Genomic DNA, 21,103 nt, shown 5'->3' on the forward strand with positions numbered 1-21,103 from the left:
ACTCACGCTGCATTTTCAGCTGTTAGGAAGTTAGTATAGCCAGTAAGAATGCATTCCACATCTGACGCTGTGGAAAAACATTTGCCAAGAGGCAAAAGAAAATTGACTTGAACAATTCAAAGATTCTATGTAAATGAGCTGCTGTTCTGTTATTGTTTCTGCTTTCAGAATTTCCTTTTCATTGCAATCCATCAACAGTACAGGTAGGGAAATTATAGGCACAGTATTAGCATATCTTCAACTATTTTCAAAATTGAATTTAGCTATTTATAAATGTTGTTATAAAAAGAAATATTATTACCTAATATAGCTAGATAATTTTCAATATTTCTGTGGCATAAGTAAGCCAAATAGTATAAGAAAGATAATCTTTATCTTGAGGCTTCTGTATCTTTAACAGATACAACCTACAACAGTATTCTCTGTTGTAACTTATTCTGGCCATATGTTAGGGACCTAAAAATGTCCTGCGAAGGACATTTATAGAGCAAGGGTTTTGGCTAATTAAGAAATACAATGACATCATTTTCTTTGTCAGGAGGTTGACCTGATTTACTTTGTTACAGTTCACAAGACCCAATCCTAAACAATAACAACAGACAGCACCAAACATGCCAAAGTTAGCATAATCCAAGATTTAAAATTATACTCCAAAGATACATTCATTTAAAAAAAAAAAAAGGCCCGCAGTTCTGGCATAAAAACAGTAATTGAGCAATGGAATAGAATTGAGGATTCATATATGTACCAATATCTAGATAGCCACCTAAGTTTTTGACCCAACAATATATGTTAGAGAAAAACATTAACTTCAACAAACTATATTGATAAAATCTCATGGTGTTGTAGAAGAATAAAACTTGATTTTTATTTCTCATCCTGCCAAAAACCAAACTTTAAATAGTCTGAAGGCCTGAGGATTAGACATGTTATCCAGAATCTGACAGAAAAAGTAGAAAATTCATTTTAATTTATTGGACCAGGAGAGGACTTTCTGACCAGGCTTCTGCTAGCAATTATTAAAACCTCTGAGTAATAAATCAGACATCATGAAATCAAAACTTTTCTGAATATCCAAGGACAGCATCACTTGATCAAGAGGCAAACTAAAGAAAGGAAAATTATCTCTAACAAAGGGTTACTATATGGAACATAAAAGGAATTTAAAAGTTTGGTAATTAAGAAAACACAAAACCTAATAAGAAATTCAGTAATGGAACAAAGATATGATCTCTTGAAATTTAATGTTAATGGGTGAGAGACATTTAAAATGTGTTCAACATCCTTAGCCATTTGGGGAATGAAATAAATATTGCTTTGAGATTTTTATCTTACCCTGTAAGAATGCAAAATGGCTAAGATTTTAAAACTGAGGAATGCTGGCTTGAATTAGATAAAGGAGAAAAATGTGCCTACTACTATTGTTCTGCTAAGAGAACACACCAATAAAGTCACTCCCAATTACCTGATGGTATACCCATTGATTAGTGCATTGTTAAACCCTCATCTGAGAAGGCTCTTCTTTCGGTAAGTAGTAATGAACACTCAGATCCACAACTGAAAAGTGTTCACAAATTGATATATGTTTGACTACTCAATCCTAAATGGGTTGTCTTTATCAAATTCCTCCCATTAAACCTCAGATATCTATGTTAAATTGGATGCAGAAACATTCTAAGAAACAGAGGTGAAGGATTACGTTCAGGTGCAACAGGGCTGATGAATATATTAACTCACAGGGGCTGTAACAACGTGCCAAAGACCTATACAAATTCTCAGGTGATGCCATGGGCTAAACAATAGTTGATCAACACACAAAATACTCCATGTTCTCTCTCTCTCTCTCTCTCTCTCTCTCTCTGTGTGTGTGTGTGTGTGTGTATGTGTGTGTGTGTGTGTGTGTGATTTTTTTGTCTTGTTGACTTTTATTTTAATTTGCATCTTTTGCTTAAAAGAAAAACATGACGTTGGATGGGTAGGGAAATATGAAGGATCTGGCAGGATTTGGAGATGAAAGAATATTATCAAAATACATTGTGGGGAAAATAATTTTCTTAAGAAATAAATCTAAAGGATTCTCTATGAATACCAAAGGAAGTATCCAATTTCTTTCTAAATACTGTGTTATTTAATTTGTATTTATTTTTTTCTCAAGGCTGACCTGTAAAGACAGAGTATATTTATTTACATTTTAAATGTTGTCCCACTTGCCAATTTCCCCTCTGCAAACCCCTCATCCTATCCTCCTAGTCCTACCTTTATGATGGTGCTTCTCTACCAACCCATCCACTCCTACCTCAGTGCCCTAGCATCACATTAATCTGGAGCATCAAGCCTCCACAGGACCAGGGGCCTCCCCTCCCAATGATGCTACATAAAGCAATCCTCTTTTACATATGTAGGTGGAGCCATGCCCTCCCCCCCCCCCCCCCCGACGTGTATACTCTTTGATTGGTGGTTTAGTCACTGGGAGCTCCGCAGGTGTCCAGTTAGTTGATAAGGTTATTCTTTCTATAGGGTTGCAATCCCCTTCAGCTCTTTAAGTCATTCCTCTAAATCTTCCACTGTGGTCCTAATGCTCAGTCTGATTTTCTAAGGAGCTGCCAAACTGACTTCCAGAGTGGTTGAACCAGATTGCAGTTCCACTTGCAATGGAGAAGTGTTCCTGTTTCTCCACATCCTTGCCAACATTTGCTGTCTCCTGAGGTTTTGATCTCAGTCATTCTGACTGGTGGGAGGTGGAATCTCAGGGTTCTTTTGATTTGCATTTCTCTGATGACTAAGGATGTTGCACATTTCTTTAGGTTCTTCTTGGCTATTCAAGATACCTTAGTTGAGAATTCTTTGTTTCACTCTGCACCAATTTTTAATAGGATTGTTTGATTCTCTGGAGTCTAACTTCTTGAGTTCTTTGTCTATATTGGATATTAGCACTCTATCAGATGTAGGGTTGAGAAAGATCTTCAGCCTGTCTGTAGGTTGTTGATCTTTCCTATTGACAGTCTCCTTTGCCTTAGAGAAGTTTTTCAATTTTATGAGATCCCATATATATACAGTATATATACAACATCTATACTGTTTTTTTTATAATGTTATCATGAGTTTATATTCCTGGCAAAAAGTTATTAAGGCCTTTTTTTCTTTCTATCACCCTCAATGTCCATCTTTTGTTTTAGTATCTGAATAGACATCCTAGCAAATGATACATGATACATCTTTGTAGCTTTGTATTCCATTTCTTGGATAATGAGTGATGTCATTTATCTTTCATTTATCTGTAAACCATCTGTATGTTTTTTTAATAGCTGTCAAGTTGGGTTTTCTGTTCATCATTATATATTTTAAATTCTTTAGATTGATACAATAGAGTGTGCTATAACATGAAAGAAGGCAATAAAATCAAGAAAAATCAATCAAATTAAGAAAATCAACTGTTTTTTTATTGAATATATTCTTCATTTACATTTAAAATGCTAAAACCTTTCTCAATTTCTTCTCTCCCTGAAGATACCCAACCCTTCCTCCTACTCCCTGCCTCCAAGTATATGTCCCTCCACTCAACCCACTCCCACCTCCCCCTCCTTGATCTCCCTTTGTTGGGGCATCTACTGAGCCTTCACAGGATCAAAGACCTCTTCTCCACACTTTTGGATGGAACCATGTGTACCCTTTGGTTGATGGTTTAGTCCCTGGGAGTCCTGGAGCATCTGGGTGGCCGACATCATTGTTTTTCCCATGGGGGTGTAAACCCCTTCAGTTCTGCCAGTCCACCTTCCAACTCCTCTATTGGGCACCCCATGTTCTGGGTCCCTTTTATATATATATATAGGGCCCCTCTGGAGACAACAATAACAGGCTCCTTTTGCTATGCAGTTCTTGTTGTCCATAATAGTGTAAGGGTTTGGTGACTGTTTATAGGATGAATCTAGAGCAGTCTCTGGAGTGGACTTTCCTTCAGTCTCTGCTCCAAACTTTGTCTCCATTATTGCTCCTGTGAGTATTTCAATTCTTAATGCCATCTAGCAAATGTTTTGTCATTGAGCCTATGGAGCTTGTGTTTACTGTAAGTGGTATGTTGTAAGCACATTATTGCTCTGTCTATATACATGACCTTGCATATAGGCATACCAGTCAGAGAGATAAGTAAATTAGTTCCAGTGACAGAAAACTCTGCCTCTTGCTGATCATGAACTCCTGTATCATTCTGAACACTTTAATGGCTTTTTCTGTCCCTCTCATCCTACTGCTCTATGGAGTGACAGTGATGCATGGCTCATATAGTAGAAGCTTTGATCTGATGACATGTGGCTGAGTTCCCCTCTCTTCTAACAGAGTCATTCCATCTCTTTCTCTAGTCCCCATGTATTGTTCATCCTTGGTGTCATCTGTCACCACAAAGTACTGTGTACAGATAAGAATGTGAAGTGGGAGGAAACTTATCCATTGTATGGTGCAAAGTCTATTAAAACCCTGCCAAGTCTCAGTTTGAATGCCCCCCCCCCCCCCCCCCCGTGTAGCTCTGTCAGAGGAAAAGCAGGAAAAATACTTACATGACAGTGTTTTTGCTTATCATAGATGCAGATTTTAGCTTTCAGATATTACATATGGTGACATTATTAGCAGAGTTAATGCCAGGACACTTGAAAGGATGCCTCATGACTACAAAAATGTATCTTATGTAGAATGGGTAGGAGAGATAATAAAACAAATCCAAAAGTGAAGACTGGGAGATAAGTGAATATCTTAGGAAGCTGAGCAAGGATATAGAGGAATAGCAGGGTTGTGGGATAAACAGAATAAAATATTTGGAAACACACCCTATTGATACTTATTAGTTTGCAGGCTGATTCATAATAAACAGCAAATATAACAAATGCATTTTGTCATACTACCTGTCTCTTTTGAGAGCTACTCTGAATTAGATGGCTAATCGAGAGTGCAGAACTTCGACTGCCCCTCCTTCCTGGGCCTGTCCATTTGTATTCATGAAATGAACAATTTTCCAACTTCCCAGGCAACTACTCAATACACAGTTGTTCTTTCCGGACCCAGCCTTCCCTATTCCACAATGCATTTTCTCTCAAGTGCTTGACAATAATCTTCTTTCTCCTGGCATTGGAGAAAGAGACAATTCTCTGACTCTTGTCTTCCTGGAAGCCTTTCCCATTCATAAGTGTGAGACTTTCTTCAGTTTCTAAAACAAGTGTCTCCTGAAACAACAACAACAAAAGAACATGATTGTCTGGTTTTGAGAATACATGTGCTTATACTATACAGTTTCATATAACCCAGAGGGATCCTCACATTGCAAGGTCATTAACTTTTATCTCACACCCATTGCCAGGTACTTGCAGAGATTCTAGGAATTCTGACAGAAACATCTTGTCTAGGGAAGATCATTCGTCTGTCTATCATCATTTGGTCTGGGTCAATTAATACTCCTGAATAATGTGAAAACAGGAATCTCAGACTGAAAAGAGTCATAGTATGTGTCAGGCACATCCAGTTTTGAAGCATGCACACACTGAAAAATTACAAAGAATTTATTTAGCATGCTACCTAGAAAGCCTTATAATAGAATTTAAGCGCCTAACCTCCAGAACAAAGATGGACTTTCACTTTTAGTTTAGCTGAACAAAAGTGGAAGATTAAATTAGAATATAATATATAAAAATATGTCAAATATCTAAAAGAGAATATTCAAATTATTGCCTTAATAAAGAAATATATAAAGAGAGACTGTCAGTTTCTTAGAAACATATGCAAACACATGTGGGTGAGCTACAGAAGAGTCTTAAGCATCTTTCCAATTTAAAAATGTCTATTTATTCATAAGTGTTACAGCTAAAAAAGACCTTTGAATGTTTAAAATTCAAGTTCCTTAAAATCCTTGATCAATCAGCACCTACTACTTTTTTGAATTTTAAGATTCTCAGAATTATAAACCAGGACTATAGGGTGGGCATGAGTAAGAACAACTTATAAAAGAAGTAGGAATTTGGATCAACGATCATATACAGTGTATAAAGCATTGAATTTTCTGTCAAGGAGAAAATTACCCAAACAAATACATAATTAAGAACTACTGAAATTTAATGTTATGTCAAGGTCTTTAGTTGAAACTTGAGTGTGTTAAATAAAGCCAGTTATTTTAATTCCATACAGTATTAGGATATAGATTTTGATGTATATGCATATATATGCATATATATGTGTGTGAATAAATACATATCACTATATATCATGTAATTGGGCATATACTATATGATATATAGTGATATATACATTTATAGTGAGATAGATGAATAGATAGAGAGATGGATAGATAGATATCAATAATGCTTCATGAAATTATCTTAAGTACTATGTTATTCCTTCTTGAGGTAAAATGGTAGCAAATGAAATTGAGCATTAACTTGGAAATCAGAGACAATATAAGCAATGGTCACTGATGGCAGTTTCAATCACACCGTTTTTGGCTGATGTCATCTGTGGGGACACCATCAGTGAACTTCAAGTGCCATGGCATTAGGACAATGACAAGAACAATGTAAGCATTAAAACCTAGATACTAAACAGTAGAGTCTCTGTATGAACAAAGTGTCGCAATTTTTTGATATCCTGTATACTGCATACTTCCCTTATAAAGGTAATCACTTTATTTTTATTATATGAAAATGTAATTATAGATTTTATACCGCATCCAATCGTTTAAAATTAATTTCTTACTATTTAAGGAACACTTATGCTCTTTAAATGCATTTAACTATGATTATAAAAGTCCTTACTACTTTTTCCCTTAATGTCATTAAGAAATTATAAAATTGACAGACAGTAGTGGAAATTTTGCATAGTTAATAATTTATATATATAGTTAATACATATAGTTTATGTATATAGTTAATACAATTAAAAGGCATAGAGAACCAAACTCTTTGAAAACTAGATAAATTAAACATTTTTCATTTTTTTGCTAACTTTAATTCAATTCTGAGATTTAAGAAATATAGGAGAGAGAAATAAACTGAAAACAAAATAGCAAAAGAGGACCAGCCTGCATCCTAGCAAGCTAATTTGGATCAGACTATAATTAAAACGCTGTCATGTATAGACAACTAGACATAGGCTATTCACCATGCAAGAATGAAACTGTAAAATTTTAAGGCTACTTGAGAAGCCAACATTCAGATATTGTTGAGATGTAAGAGATCCTAGTAATGTGTCTGGCTTAAGGTATTACCATAACTATAACTATAATAAGTTGAAAGTTTGGATGACAAAAGATGACAAGATTTATCATACCCAATATGAAAAAGACCTTTGTGCTATTCCAAGTTCTCCATAAATTTCCTGATAAATTCATCTTCCTTGGGGCTATAGCAATTACTTCTTCATTTAAAAAAATCTTCACCCCTTCACCGAACAGTAAATGACACCCCATCATACTTTGATGGATTGTATCATACAGCAAATCCTTTAGACTTCTTCTTTTAAAACCCTTTACATTTCAATCAAAATTAGTTGAAAGTATCATTTAATAGGTGTGTAATACAAAGCACTTGTCACAGGTTATTAAGTCACAGCAAGGGAATCAGAATAGTAACCTATAACCAAAACTGTGCAATTTCAGAGAACATATGAAAGATTTTACATAGAGTTACAAAACCCAGACACTATTATGGATGACAAGTGCTTGCTGACAGGAGCCTTGATATAGCTATCACCTGGGAGGCTCTGCCAGTGCATGACAAATACAGAGGAGGACACTCTCAACCAACCACTGAACTAAATACAGGATTCCCAATGGAGGAGCTAGAGAAAGGACCCAAGGAGCTGAAGAATTGTGCAGCACCATAGGAGGAACAACAATATGAACAAACCAGTACCCCCAGAGCTACCAGGGACTAAACCAACAACTAAAGAGTACACATAGTGGGACTCATGGCTCCAGCTACATATGCAGCAGGGGATGACTTTGTTGGACATCAAAGGGAGGAGAGGCCTTTGGTCCTGAGAAGGCTAAATGCCCCAATATAGGGAAATACCAGGACAGGGAAACAGGAGTGGGTGGATTGGTGAGCAGGGGGAGGGGGAATGGGTTAGGGTATCTGTGTTGGGGGTGGGGTGACCAGGAAAGGGAACAACATTTGAAATATAAATAAAGAATATATATAATATAAAAAAGACTAAAATAAAAAATGTGCTCCTGTGTTTGAATAAGGTTTTTATTTTCACTTATAAGATTTTGCATTTATATTTACACTTCATACTTTATTTCATGGTTACTTTAAAATGTGCATGTGTTCTTCATATAATGTGTTAAAAAGAATGCTGTCAGGGATGGAAAGGTGATGTAGTAGTTAAGTACACTTGCTGCTCTGATAGAGAATTCTGCATTGCTTCCCAGCAACCACGTGGTAGTAGTTTTCATTCCACACTACTGAAAACAGTCCTTGGCCTGATCAAAGATTGCCATATTTATTGGATACAATGATACATTCATGCAAAAATACTGACAGGTATTACATAATATAAAATTATTTTCTAATTAACAAAACAGGAAAATCAGGTTTGTATGGTGCTTTTGTTGTATTATGATTGTGTTAAACTCCTTGAAATTGAACCCTCATTATATTATTGACATCTAGAGTTGGTGTTAGCCACTTTCATTAACTCAATATTTACTAACATTAAGTCTTTGTATTTTTGACCATGTAAATGGGCTATTTTAGAAATATGTTCACAGAGACTCATAGCTTTGCCTCCCTGGTAATAAAATCCCACAAAAAGGAAAGAGGAATAATAAAGCCATTCAACTTAAAAAACAGGAAAAAATTGATTAATAGTTTCCTATACGTAGAGCAGGTACACCAGAGAAACAGTTATTTCAGTGGTTTTAGACACATTCATAGCTCAGATTGTTTCTTCACCAAATCTTCAGAAAGCCTGAAAAGGCATTTGTATTGAAAGCCTCACTTACACATTTCACAGCAAAGGGAGCAGAATTGCCCATAGAACTCCCATTAATGTCAGGGAGAATCACTGATAAACTCCCAAGCAATACTTGGAAAACATCTTCATTGTTGCCTTGGGGCTCTTGCTAATGCTGTGCACAAATAAGATTTAGCTCTTAAAGAGACAATTGCTTTCTACTGCTGAGCCTGTGTCTTCCATGACACTAAGTAGAGTCGACAACACTAGAATGCACCATTTGTTGTCCGTGTCTGAAAAGCATCACTGCTCTCTTTCTGCACCATGTCCTAGTTTTAAAAAAAGCAAAACAAATCTTTCTAGAAATAAACCTGTGATATAATTAAAGGAGGATGATTTTTGATTTATGTTTCTTTTCATTCAAATATAAACAACTGCTTAGATATTCTATTTATAAACATGATTTTGAAATTTCTGTTTAGGTTTATGAAAACTAAATATAAAGATATTATTTGCTAGGCTGACATTTCTTAAGCAATATGCATCATCATTGAATTTAATCCAAATATTAATTATAAAAGTAAAATTACTAAAAGGGGGACTTTCTGGGATTCTGATCTCAAATGCAATATTGTAATCAGTCATATTTGGGGTTAGAGTGAAGAATCAGTGGTTAAGAGCATGTATTCTTTTGCAGACAACCAGGAATTAGCTCTTAGATCATGCAACTCATTGTCTACAATCACATATTACTCCAGTACCAGGTTATCTGATACCTTCTGGTCTCTGTAGACGCTACACACATGTGGTACACATAAGCCCAGTCAGACAAACACAAACACACATAGACATGCACACAAACACACGCACACACACAAACACATACACGCACACACACATATACACACACACTTGCATGCGTGCATATGCGTGTGTGTGTTCATGTGTGTGTGATGTGTGTGTATGTGTGTGCATGTGTGTGTGTGTGTATAAATCATTAATGAAACACTTTGAAGATTATCCTAAAGAAAAATTTAAACTCCAGACTTGAGGATATTAACTGATATTTGCAAAATATTTAAGGGTTAAAGAAGCAACCATGCTGGTGAGAGTTTATGAGTATAGCTTCTGATATTACTCATACTATTTCAACTATAAATGAAACAGGAGAATTATATGGTATCTCTTTTATTTCCTCTTCTGAGAAAAGATTCAAGCATCATCCCTAGAGTCTTTGTTATTTGGTCTCTTTTGGTCTATTTTACTGTAAAATGATTATCCTGTACTTAATTACTAATATCCACTTAAAAATAAGTACATACTATGCATTTCCTTTAGGATCTGAGTTACATCATTTAGGATTATATTTTGTAGTTCCATTTCCTGCAAAATACTTGATGTCCTTCTTTTTAATAGCTTAGTAGTATTCCATTGTATAAAAGAACCACATTTTCCTTATCCATTCTATATTTGATTAACATTTAAATCTATGCAATGTCTAAGTAAATTTGGTAGTTGTTCATTGTTATTTGTGGATTGAACTGTATCTGTAGTTGTCACTATCATCCTCTCTACATGTTAAATTCTAGATCTAGAAGGAAAACAGTATGTTTATGTTATAAAACTTTGTTTGGTTATATAAGCTTGGCTACTTAAAAATTTCTGGCATATTCTGCCTCCAAGATTCATTAAAGTAAACTGCATGATTTTTTAATGAAAAGCTTTGAGAGGAATATTATTCTATACTCTATAGTTAGAGGAGTTTTACCAATCAACCAATCATGTTAAAGCTTACATAACAGATTTAATTTCATTTCAACTCATGGAAAAGAGAAAAGGCTGTCACTGTACTGGAAAGCCGTGATTTCAGGAGAAATCTTTTCTATTTAATACAGCCTAATGGATAATCCATTCTTTCATATTGGCTTCATCACTGAAACTTAAATACTTCCTTTTTTCCTCTCTCTATTCCGTTTGGAAGAGTTTTCTGAAATCCAAGAAAAACACAAAGTCACCAATAGATAAAATGCAGAGCACCAAAAAATGATGGACTCTACTAAGCAAAGGGTAGAGCGCTACCTGATTCTGTAGCCTAGACTGATCTGAATTGAAAATATCTGGTGAGGAAGAAGACAGCTTCAACAATTCAGTCATGAAACTTGTTTCACCCACATATAATGAGTGACATACTTAAAACCCTCTTCACTAAAAGAGCCTTCAAATGGGTGATTAAACTATATATTTCTTTATGAAGGAATCATGTCAGAACAAAGTAGGTAGAATCTTTCTACTAGCTCCAGAGTAATTTATGTGGGGTCATCATTGAGTCCTTTATACAGAACACATAAAGCTGTCAGTGAAAGTTAGTACAGGAGATGTAAGTGTCTTAAAAGAAAGATCTGTATAGACAGTACGTTGGCCTCAACCCAAGTTCTTAAATTTCAGAATCAGTGTATGCCTTCATTGAGCCTGTGATATGGATATAAACTCCCAAGTTGCTCCAGGATTATGCAGTAAATAAATAACACATGAGGCAGAAAAATCCTCAGACATTCAGCAAGAACAAATATAAAATTGATTTGGACAGATACAACCCAAAAGTAGGTCATTCAAGATCCAAAAAGAATGTGATGTTGAATAAGAAAATAGCCCCAACCTCCCATGAATATGTATAATATAAAAATATGACTTTCACATAAGAATATAATTAATCTAAGAGAATTTCACAAGCAAACTTATGAGAATGAAAGGGTAAATGTGTAAGGCATATTTAGAATCAGAAGCAACAGTGGAAAGGCCAGATTTCAAAGTAATATATTGACATTAAATACACATAGAAATGATAAAACCACTAGATGGCTTAAAGCACAGATTGTGCATAGCTAAGAATGAGAATTACAATACATGACAACTATAGTTTGCCCAAAATGTAACACACAATTTGACTAAAATGAAATATTAAAAAAAAGCTGAACATAGAAAGTTAAGAGTCTAGTGTGTATTCAGTAGAATTCATAGATGGAATAAAAATAAAGAAATATGGTTGATGCAAACTAATACTTTTTCTGATCTTCTGAAAGACTTGATACTTATTACTTATGATTTGAATCCTACTCATACTGAAATTATTAAATATTTAATATCAGAATATCTATACAATGTTAGTCTAAAGTGACTGGCCTATGATTATCCTAAATTAAAATATATTGGAAGAATTTGGAGCATCTTTTCAGTGTAGACACAGGAGAACTATCATCTTTCTCTTTGTGGATTTTTATGTACATTACTTATATATATGTTATAGTGTCTGCACACATGTATGTTCTCTCTATATGTGATTTATGTATTATCATAGACATACTACATTATATGTGCATATTAAACATATAAAATGCTCTATACAACATGCTATTATTCTAAGAAACTTTGAAACTTTGTTGTCTGTACTTTATGAGTATATCAGTTATCATTTAGTCACTTAAGATCCATAGTCTATAAAATACCATGCTCCTGAAAACCTTGACTCTCTAGAGTCAGTCCACATCAGAGTCAGGCCTGAAGGTAATGTAATCTTTGTGCACAACTGGCCTATCATCCTATCATCCTATTGTCCCTCACTCTTTTCTATGCCATAGCACTATCATGGCAGTCACATTTGCCTGCACACCTATGAGAACTCAAAATTCCCATTTGTCATGTTAAGGAACTATAAACATTCTTCAAAATTCCATACTAGAAGCTCTAGTATTGTTGACACTTTACATGTTATCTTCCTTTCCTGAATATATGTCCTTAAAGTTGAGCCTTCTCCCCAAATCTAATCACCACATAATTTTACAGTCCTTGGAAGGAATGTATACTTTGTTTTCAAATTGTTGTGGTGTTGCATCAGTTTGAGTTTATAACAGATGTTTTAATCTTGATTTTGTTTTTGGTTTTTGGTTTCGGGTTTTTGTTTGTTTCTGTATCTTGCAGCACTAAACTGTAAGAAGACTCTGTGAGCTCTTTCCATAGGCAGCCATATGTGTTCCTTTATCTAATTGCTATTATTTCTGAAATCTTTTCTTTAGTACAGATGTCTTGGCTGAGCTCTTGGCCTACATGGCAAACTCTCTTTGAGATACAATCTACACTAACTAAATAATTGAAAATGGAAATATTTTCATTTCCAAATATCCTGTTTATACCTCAGAGAATGATTATGATCTTCCCTGTTTAACAGTATAAAATTTTGACACAATCCTTTATTATTCCTCTACTCTCCTCATAAACATGGTCATCCAGGCTATCGTTTCTACATCTCTGCCTATGTCAGCTATGCCAGGCTCCTTCTCCCAACAACCGTTATCTGCCAAGGGCATAAGCATACCCACCACCATTACTCAAACCATTTTACCTCAGCTGCCTTCTAACTACTTCCATTTCCCCAATATCACCCATTATGGATCCTTGCCCCAAAGATAACTTTTAAAAATGCACACCACAGCATGTCTTTCCCCAGTTTAATATTTCCTGCTTGTTTTCTCATTGTCTTTAGAACACTGTACAAATATCATTAAATGGTTTACAAGTCTTCTCAGGAGAAAATTCCAGCTGATTTCTCTAGGCTAAGCTTCGAGTAATGCTCCCACACATTTAATGTGTTCCAACACACTTAATCACATTATTAGTTATAAAAATGCTTCTAGTATTCATAAAGTAATGAAGCCACTCTCTTATATTGTTATTTATCCTTTGCCTACAATAAAACTGTATAGCATCTTACTCTTTATTTGATAACTGGGTTTTTATTTAAAAAACAAAACAAAACAAAACCCACAGGCCTCAGTGAGAGAAGATGTACCTAATCCTCAAGAGACATGAGACCCCAAGGAGAGGGGAGGCCTGGCATGGTGTGGTGGGATGGAGTGGGGGTTGAGAACATCCTTGTGGAGATGGGGGAGGAGGAATGAGATGATGGTGGATTGACAGGGGGATAACAACTTGACTGTGCAAAAAAGGTTAAGATAATTTTAAAAAAGAAAAATAAGAAACTTGTGTATAGATTTACTTAACAGACTCTGATTACAGAGGAATACCAACTCTGACCAAATGTATGTTCAGTTTGAGAACCTAAACTGTCATAATAAATCCCCATGCTATCAGTGAGTTATCAGTTTATGAAAGAAGTCTGAGGTTTATAGATGGTGTGGATTATGTTCAAAACATAAGAAATAGGTGCAATATAATAAAAAAGACTTACTTATGAGAGAGAGACCATAACTAAGTTATCATTGAAGTTTTGTATAGATAAACACAGTCAATATTTTATCTTCTGTCCTTGCACCTAAAATAAATCATTAGTTCACTTTAAAAAAATAATAATAAAGATTGTAAGCTTGTCTGGCTATGATCATTCTGATCTGCTGCCAGGGCAAACAGACTGGAGGTGTGGCTACAAGCAAGATAAGAGACCCTTTTTAATGTGATTGCTGTGCTCTGGAATATTTGCTAACATTGTTTTACAAGCAATAGTGCCTTGGCTTCACGTTTATGGGCAATGCTATGAAAAAGGCTACGTCTCAAAAAAGTCTACTTTCTGCTCGATTTCATCCTTGCAGAATCTATGATATCAGTATGCTAGAAGTATAGGCCCAGTGTAGATATCAGGTAGGAACTGCTTATCCGTGCAACCATAAAATACTCACTTATATCTGAGCCTTAGTGGTATTGTGTATGCTTTGTCCTACATTGACTTTCTCACATACCTTATACCAGCTCAAACATACATTTTATAATAAAAATTTGTCTGATCATCTTTTCTTCACTCTTTGTCATGATGACTTAATAAGTTGGCAGAAAGCAACTGCATATGCATTCCTATTCCTTTATGGACTCTTCAATATATCAGTAGAATTGATTCAATTTTTTCTTCCAAAAATTTTACAAAGGCGCACTATAAAAATTTTTGATAAGTATTTGAGTATGATAGAAAATGCTGCACCAATGCCACACGTTTCCTCTAGACATTCCTGTCTGCTGACTACCAGGAGGAACAGCATTTCAATGTGAGGAGAAATCATAAACGCTTGGCAGGGCTTCAAGTAGATGCAGAAAAACACCCAGAAGTGTTGAGAACAACTTGTTAGTGAGACACAAAACACTCTTCAGCTAGCAAAGCAAGAGTGTTTCATGACAAGAGTAGATAAGTAAATGCCTTTAAAATGCAAAGTCAGGAACTGTCCTGTTCTGTACTTACTATCGAGTGAGAAGCACTATCTCTGCCAAGAGAGGTTCAACTTTAGTTAACACCTGATATTCATTCGATGTCTCAATAAATACTAATATTATTTTGCATACTTACAAATATTTTAGATTTGCAATAAATTTGTGTTGTATACATCCATGTGATTTAGAGTTAAGGTGTGGATGGGCATTTTAAATCTTCATGGGTTATAGTATCATAGGAGTACCTAATATTGAGTTTGATATTTTATATATAATATTCTATCTATCTATCATCTATCTATCTATCTATCTATCTATCATCTATCTATCTATCATCTATCTATCTATTCATATCTATATTCATATCTATATCTATATCATCATCTATATCACCATCTATATCATCATCTATATTTATCTATATCTATATTTATATGAAATTCTCCGTGTATACATGCATATATGAGTTACCATATACCAAAGAACTTACTTATTTTTCATAATCATATAAAATATGTTACATAGTATTTATAGCACATTATTTTCTAGGAAATTGAATTGATGGAAGCAAAAGAATAAAAGAATATTATCCAAAATATTATATGGAATTTTAAAATATTTTGTTATTCTTCTTTCATATATTACATCCAAACCAATGTTTTTCCTCCCTCCTCATCTTCTAGTCCCTCCCCTCTTCTCCCCATTCCTCCAGATCTACTACTCCTTTCCGTTCAAAAAAGGTCAGGCTTCGAAGGAATATTAAGCAGATATAGCATATCAAGGTGGAGTAAGAGTAGGGATCACTTCTCATATTAAGACTAGACAAGATAACACAGTAGGAGGAAACAGATCCCAGAAACCAGACAAAGAGTCAGATGCAGCACCTGCTTCCACCATTAGAAGTCCTGCAAGAATACCAAGCTACACACCCATTCCTTATATGCAAAGGACCCATACAGGCTTGTCAGTTCAGTCTTGTGAACTCGTATAAGGCCAAGTTAGTTGACTCTGTGGATATTCTTTTAGAGTCCTTGAGCTTTCTGCTTCTTATAATTCTTCCTCCTCTTATGCAGGATTCCAAAAGCTCTGACTAATGTTTGACTTTGGGCCTCTGCAACTGTTCTCACCAGTTGCTGAACAAAACTTCTGTGATGGTTATGCTCATTATAGCAGAGCATTGTTAGGGATCATTTCACAGTTTTTTTTCTAGGTTTTGTTTGGTTCTATCTTAGATCTCCAAGCTATTCAGTCAGTTCTAGTTGCTGGCCTCCCACTGCAGTATAAAGGTTGGGCTGCCTCTCGTGTCATGGGTCTAAAGATGGGTCAGTTGTTATCTGTCCATCCCCACAATTTTAGTGTTGCCTTTACCCCAGAACATAATTCAGACAGGACAGATCGAAGGTCTTGGGGCTGTGTTGGTGTCACTATTCCTCTATGGGAATGTATTATTTTGTAATTTTAAGACAAGAACATGTTTGGTAACTAAAGTGCTATGACTACTCAGTATTCAGCTGGTTCTTTCTCATTTCAAAGTCTGACTTACTAAATGACTTTTGCAGACATACAGTGACATGGTGTTGAAGGGTTTATGGGACATATGGGGAGGGGGGATCCGGGAAAGGGGAAATCATTTGGAATGTAAACAAAGAATATAGAAAATAAAAATATTTAAAAAAAGAAAAAATACTCTTATCAGTTCTCAGAGAACCAGTCTTTTTTTAATTAATTAATTTATTTATTATTTAAACTCCATATTTTGCTTCCCTGCCCACATCCACCCTCCGACTGTTCCACATTCCATACCTCCTCCCCACACTCCTGTCTCCATGTGAATGTGTCAACCCTCCACACCATCTGATCTCTAAACTTCCTGGAGCCTCCCTTAGGGGTTAAGTGCATCATCTCTGAATGAACACAGACCCAGCAGTCCTCCACTGTCTGTGTGTTGTGGGCCTCATTTCAGTATGTTGCCTGTTTGGTGGTCCAGTATTTGAGAGATCTCAGGGGTCCTGACTGAATGAGACTCCTTGTCCTCCTACACGAGTGCCCTTCTGAGCTTCTTTCAGCCTTACCTAATACAAAAACAGGGGTTAGCTGCTTCTGACCATTGGTTGGGTGCAAATATCTGCATCTGACTCTTTCTGCTTCTTGTTGGGTCTTCTGGAGTGCAGTCATGTTCGGTCCCTTTTTGTGAGTGCTGCATAGTCTCAGTGTAGTGTTAGGACTTGCAACCTCCCCTTGACCTAGATCCCACTTTGGGTCTGTTTCTGGACCTTCTTCTCCTCAGGATCCTCTCCATTTCCATCCCTGTAATTATTTTAGAGATGCACAATTATAGGTCAAAGTTGAGACTGTGGGATGGCATCACTCTGCCTCATTTGATGCCCTGTCTTCCTCCTGGAGGTTGGCTCTATAACCTCTCTCTCTCCCTAGTATCAGGCATTTCACTAAGGTGCCTCCCCTTGAGTCTTTAGAGTCTCTCACCTCCCAGATTTCTGGTACATTCTGGAGGGTGCCCCTAACCACCGATCTCCCAAGGTTGCCTGTTTCCATTCTTTCTGCTGGCCCTCGGAGTTTCAGTTCTTTTCCCTCACTCAATACCATATCAGTTTCCCCTCTCCCTACTACTCCCTCCCTGCCCCACCCACTATCTCTCCCAGGTACCTCCCTCATAACTTGTGATTTCTATCTTTTCACTCCCAAGTGGTACTTAAACATCCTTATTAGGCACTAGAACATGTTGAACTTTTTGAATTCTGTGTACTGTATCTTGGGTATTCTGTCCTTATTTTATTTTATTTTATTCATTTATTTTAATGGTGAACATGCATTTATTAGTGAGTACATACTATGCATGTCCTTTTGGGTCTGAGTTACTTCACTGAGGATGATATTTTCTAGTTTGCCTGCAAAACTCAGACTATCCTCCTTCTTAATAGCTGAGTGGTATTTCATTGTGTAAATGAACCACATTTTCTGTAACTATTCTTCTGTCATGGGACATCGGGATTCTTTCCAGCTTCAAGTTATTATAAATAAGGCCCTCATGAACATAGTGGAACGCTTGCACCTGTAGTATAGTGGGGCATCTTTTGAGTATGTTCCCAAGGGTGGTAGTGCTGGATCTTCATGTAGATTTCCAGTTTTCTGAGGAACCACCAGATTGATTTCCAGAGTGGGAATACCAGTTTGCAATCCCACCAGCAAAGGAGGAGTGTTTCTTTCTATCCACATCTTCTCCAAGTGTTGTCACCTGTGTATTTGATCATAGCTATTATGATTAGTGTAAGGTGGAATCTCAGGGTCATTTGGATTTGCATTTCCCTAATTAATACGGACTTTGAGCATTTCTTTAGGTGTTTCTCAGCCATTCAAGATTCCTCAGTTGTGAAATCTCAGTTTAGCTTTATACCCCATTTTTTGATTGGGTTGTTTTGTGTTTTGGTAATAAGTTTTTTGAGTTCTTTATATGTTTTGTATATTATCCCTCTATCAAATGTAGGGTTAATGACGATTTTTTACAATCTGTAGGTTTCAGATTTGTCATATTGGCTATTTCCTTTGCCTTACAGAAGCTTTCCAGCATCATGAGGTCCCATTTATCAATTCTTGATCTTAGAGCCTGAGCCATTGGAGATCTATTTAGGAAATTTCTCCGTGTACCATTGAGTTGAAGGCTCTTTCCCACTTTATCTTCTCTTAGATTCAATGTATCTGGTTTTATTTTGGGGTCCTTGATCCACTTGGACTTGAGCTTTGTGCAAGGTAACAAATATGGGTCTATTTTCATTTTTCTACTTACAGACAACCAGTTAGATCAAATCCATTTCATGAAGATGCTTTATTTTTTCATTGTATATTTTTGGCTTCTTTGTCAAGATCAAGTGTCCATAAGTACATGGTTTTATTTCTGGGTCTTCAATTCTATTCCGTTGATCAACATGTCTGTCTCTGTACCAATACCATGCAGTTTTTATCACCACTGCTCTGTAGTAAAGCTTGAAGTCAGGGATGATGAGAGAACCTGTTTAACACTGTCAAAGTTTCATTAAAGGGAAACGTTAGACATTTAGTCTATAATACATAGGAAATTTGAAATTCTTATTTTTAAATTGAACAGTCATGTTATATAACCTAAATCACTGTAAACTTTTGACATTAAGACCATATATATTTAGTCGTCCAAATTAAACTGGTGGATTTTTTTTCCAATGATCTACTATGACTTCATATAAATAGTCTTTAAATGTATTATCTTGCCTCATTTTTCTTTTTTTTTTTAATTTTTTCAATATTCTTTGTTTGCTTTCCAAATGCTTTCCTCTTTCCAGGTTCCTCCCTCCCCATCAGTCTCATAAGCCCTCTTCCCTTCACCGATTTCCTAATCACCCCATGCCCATTTCCCTGTCCTGGTACTCCCCTACAATGGTGGATCAACTCTTTTCAGAGCCAGAGGACTCTCTTTCCCTCTTCTTGGGTATCATTTGATATGCTAACTGTGTCTTGAGAATTCAGAGCTTCAGGGCTAATTAATATCCACTTATCAGTGATTGCATTCCATGTGTATTCTTTTGTGATTGTGTTACCTCATTTAGGATGATATTTTCCAGTTCCAACCATTTGCCTAAGAATTTCATGAATTCATTGTTTTTAATTGCTGAGTAGTATTCAATTGTGTAAATATACCATGTTTTCTGTATCCAGTCCTTCACTGAGGGACATCTGGGTTCTATCCAGCTTCTGGCTATTTAAATAAGGCTGCTGTGAGCATAGTAGAGTGTGTGTCCTTATTGCATGCCAGGGAATCCTCTGGGTATATGTCCAGGAGAGGTATAACAGGGTCCTCCAGAAGTGTCATGCCCAGATTTCTGAGGAACTGCTGGACTGATTTCCAAAGTGGTTGTACCATCTTGCAATCCCACCAGCAGTGGAGGAGTGTTCCTCTTTCTCCACACCCTTGCCAACATCTGTTGTCTCCTGAGTTTTTAATCTTAATCGTTCTGACTGGTATGAGGTGAAATCTCAGGGATGTTTTGATTTGCATTTCCCTAATGGTTAATGATGTTGAACATTTCTTAAGGTGCTTCTCAGCCATCTGAAGTTCTTCATGTGAAAATTCTTTGTTTAGCTCTGTACCCCACTTTTTAATAGGGTTATTTGGTTCTCTGGGGTCTACGCTCTTGAGTTCTTTGTACATGTTAGATATAAGCCCTCTGTTGGATTTAGAGTTGGTGAAGATCCTTTCCCAATCTGTTGATTGACATTTTGTCCTTTTGGCAGTGTCCTTTGCCTTACAGAAACTTTGTAATTTTGTAACCTTCTTTCATCAAAAACAAAAGAAGATAACCACACAAGTATAAAAAGAACATCAAAAATTACAGGAAGTAATAATCACTATTCCTTAATATCTCTTAACTTCAATGGACTCAATTCCCCAATAAAAAGACATAGACTAACAGACTGGATACATAAAGAGGACCCTACATTTTGCTGCATACAGGAAACTCACCTCAGTGTCAAAGACAAAAATTACCTTAGAGTAACAGACTGCAAGACAATTCTACAAGCAAATGGTCTCAGGAAACAAGCCGGAGTTGCCATTCTAATATCTGATAAAATTGACTTTCAATCTAAAGTCATCAAAAGAGACATGGAAGGACACTTCTTGCTAGTCAAAGGAAAAATCCACCAAGAAGAACTCTCAGTCCTGAAAATCTATGCTCCAAATGCAAGGTCACCCTCATTCATAAAAGAAACTTTACTAAGGCCCAAAGCACACATTTCATTTAACTCAATAATTGTGGGTGACTTCAACACCCCACTCTCCTCAATGGACTGATCAGGAGAACAGAAGTAAACAGGGACACAGTGAAACTAATTGAAATTTTAGACCAATTGGATTTAACATATATAGAACTTTTCATCCTAAAGCAAAAGAATATACCTTTTTCTCAGCACCTCATGG

Source organism: Apodemus sylvaticus, chromosome 18 (genome assembly GCF_947179515.1).
Source record: "Apodemus sylvaticus chromosome 18, mApoSyl1.1, whole genome shotgun sequence".
Lineage (NCBI taxonomy): Eukaryota > Metazoa > Chordata > Mammalia > Rodentia > Muridae > Apodemus > Apodemus sylvaticus.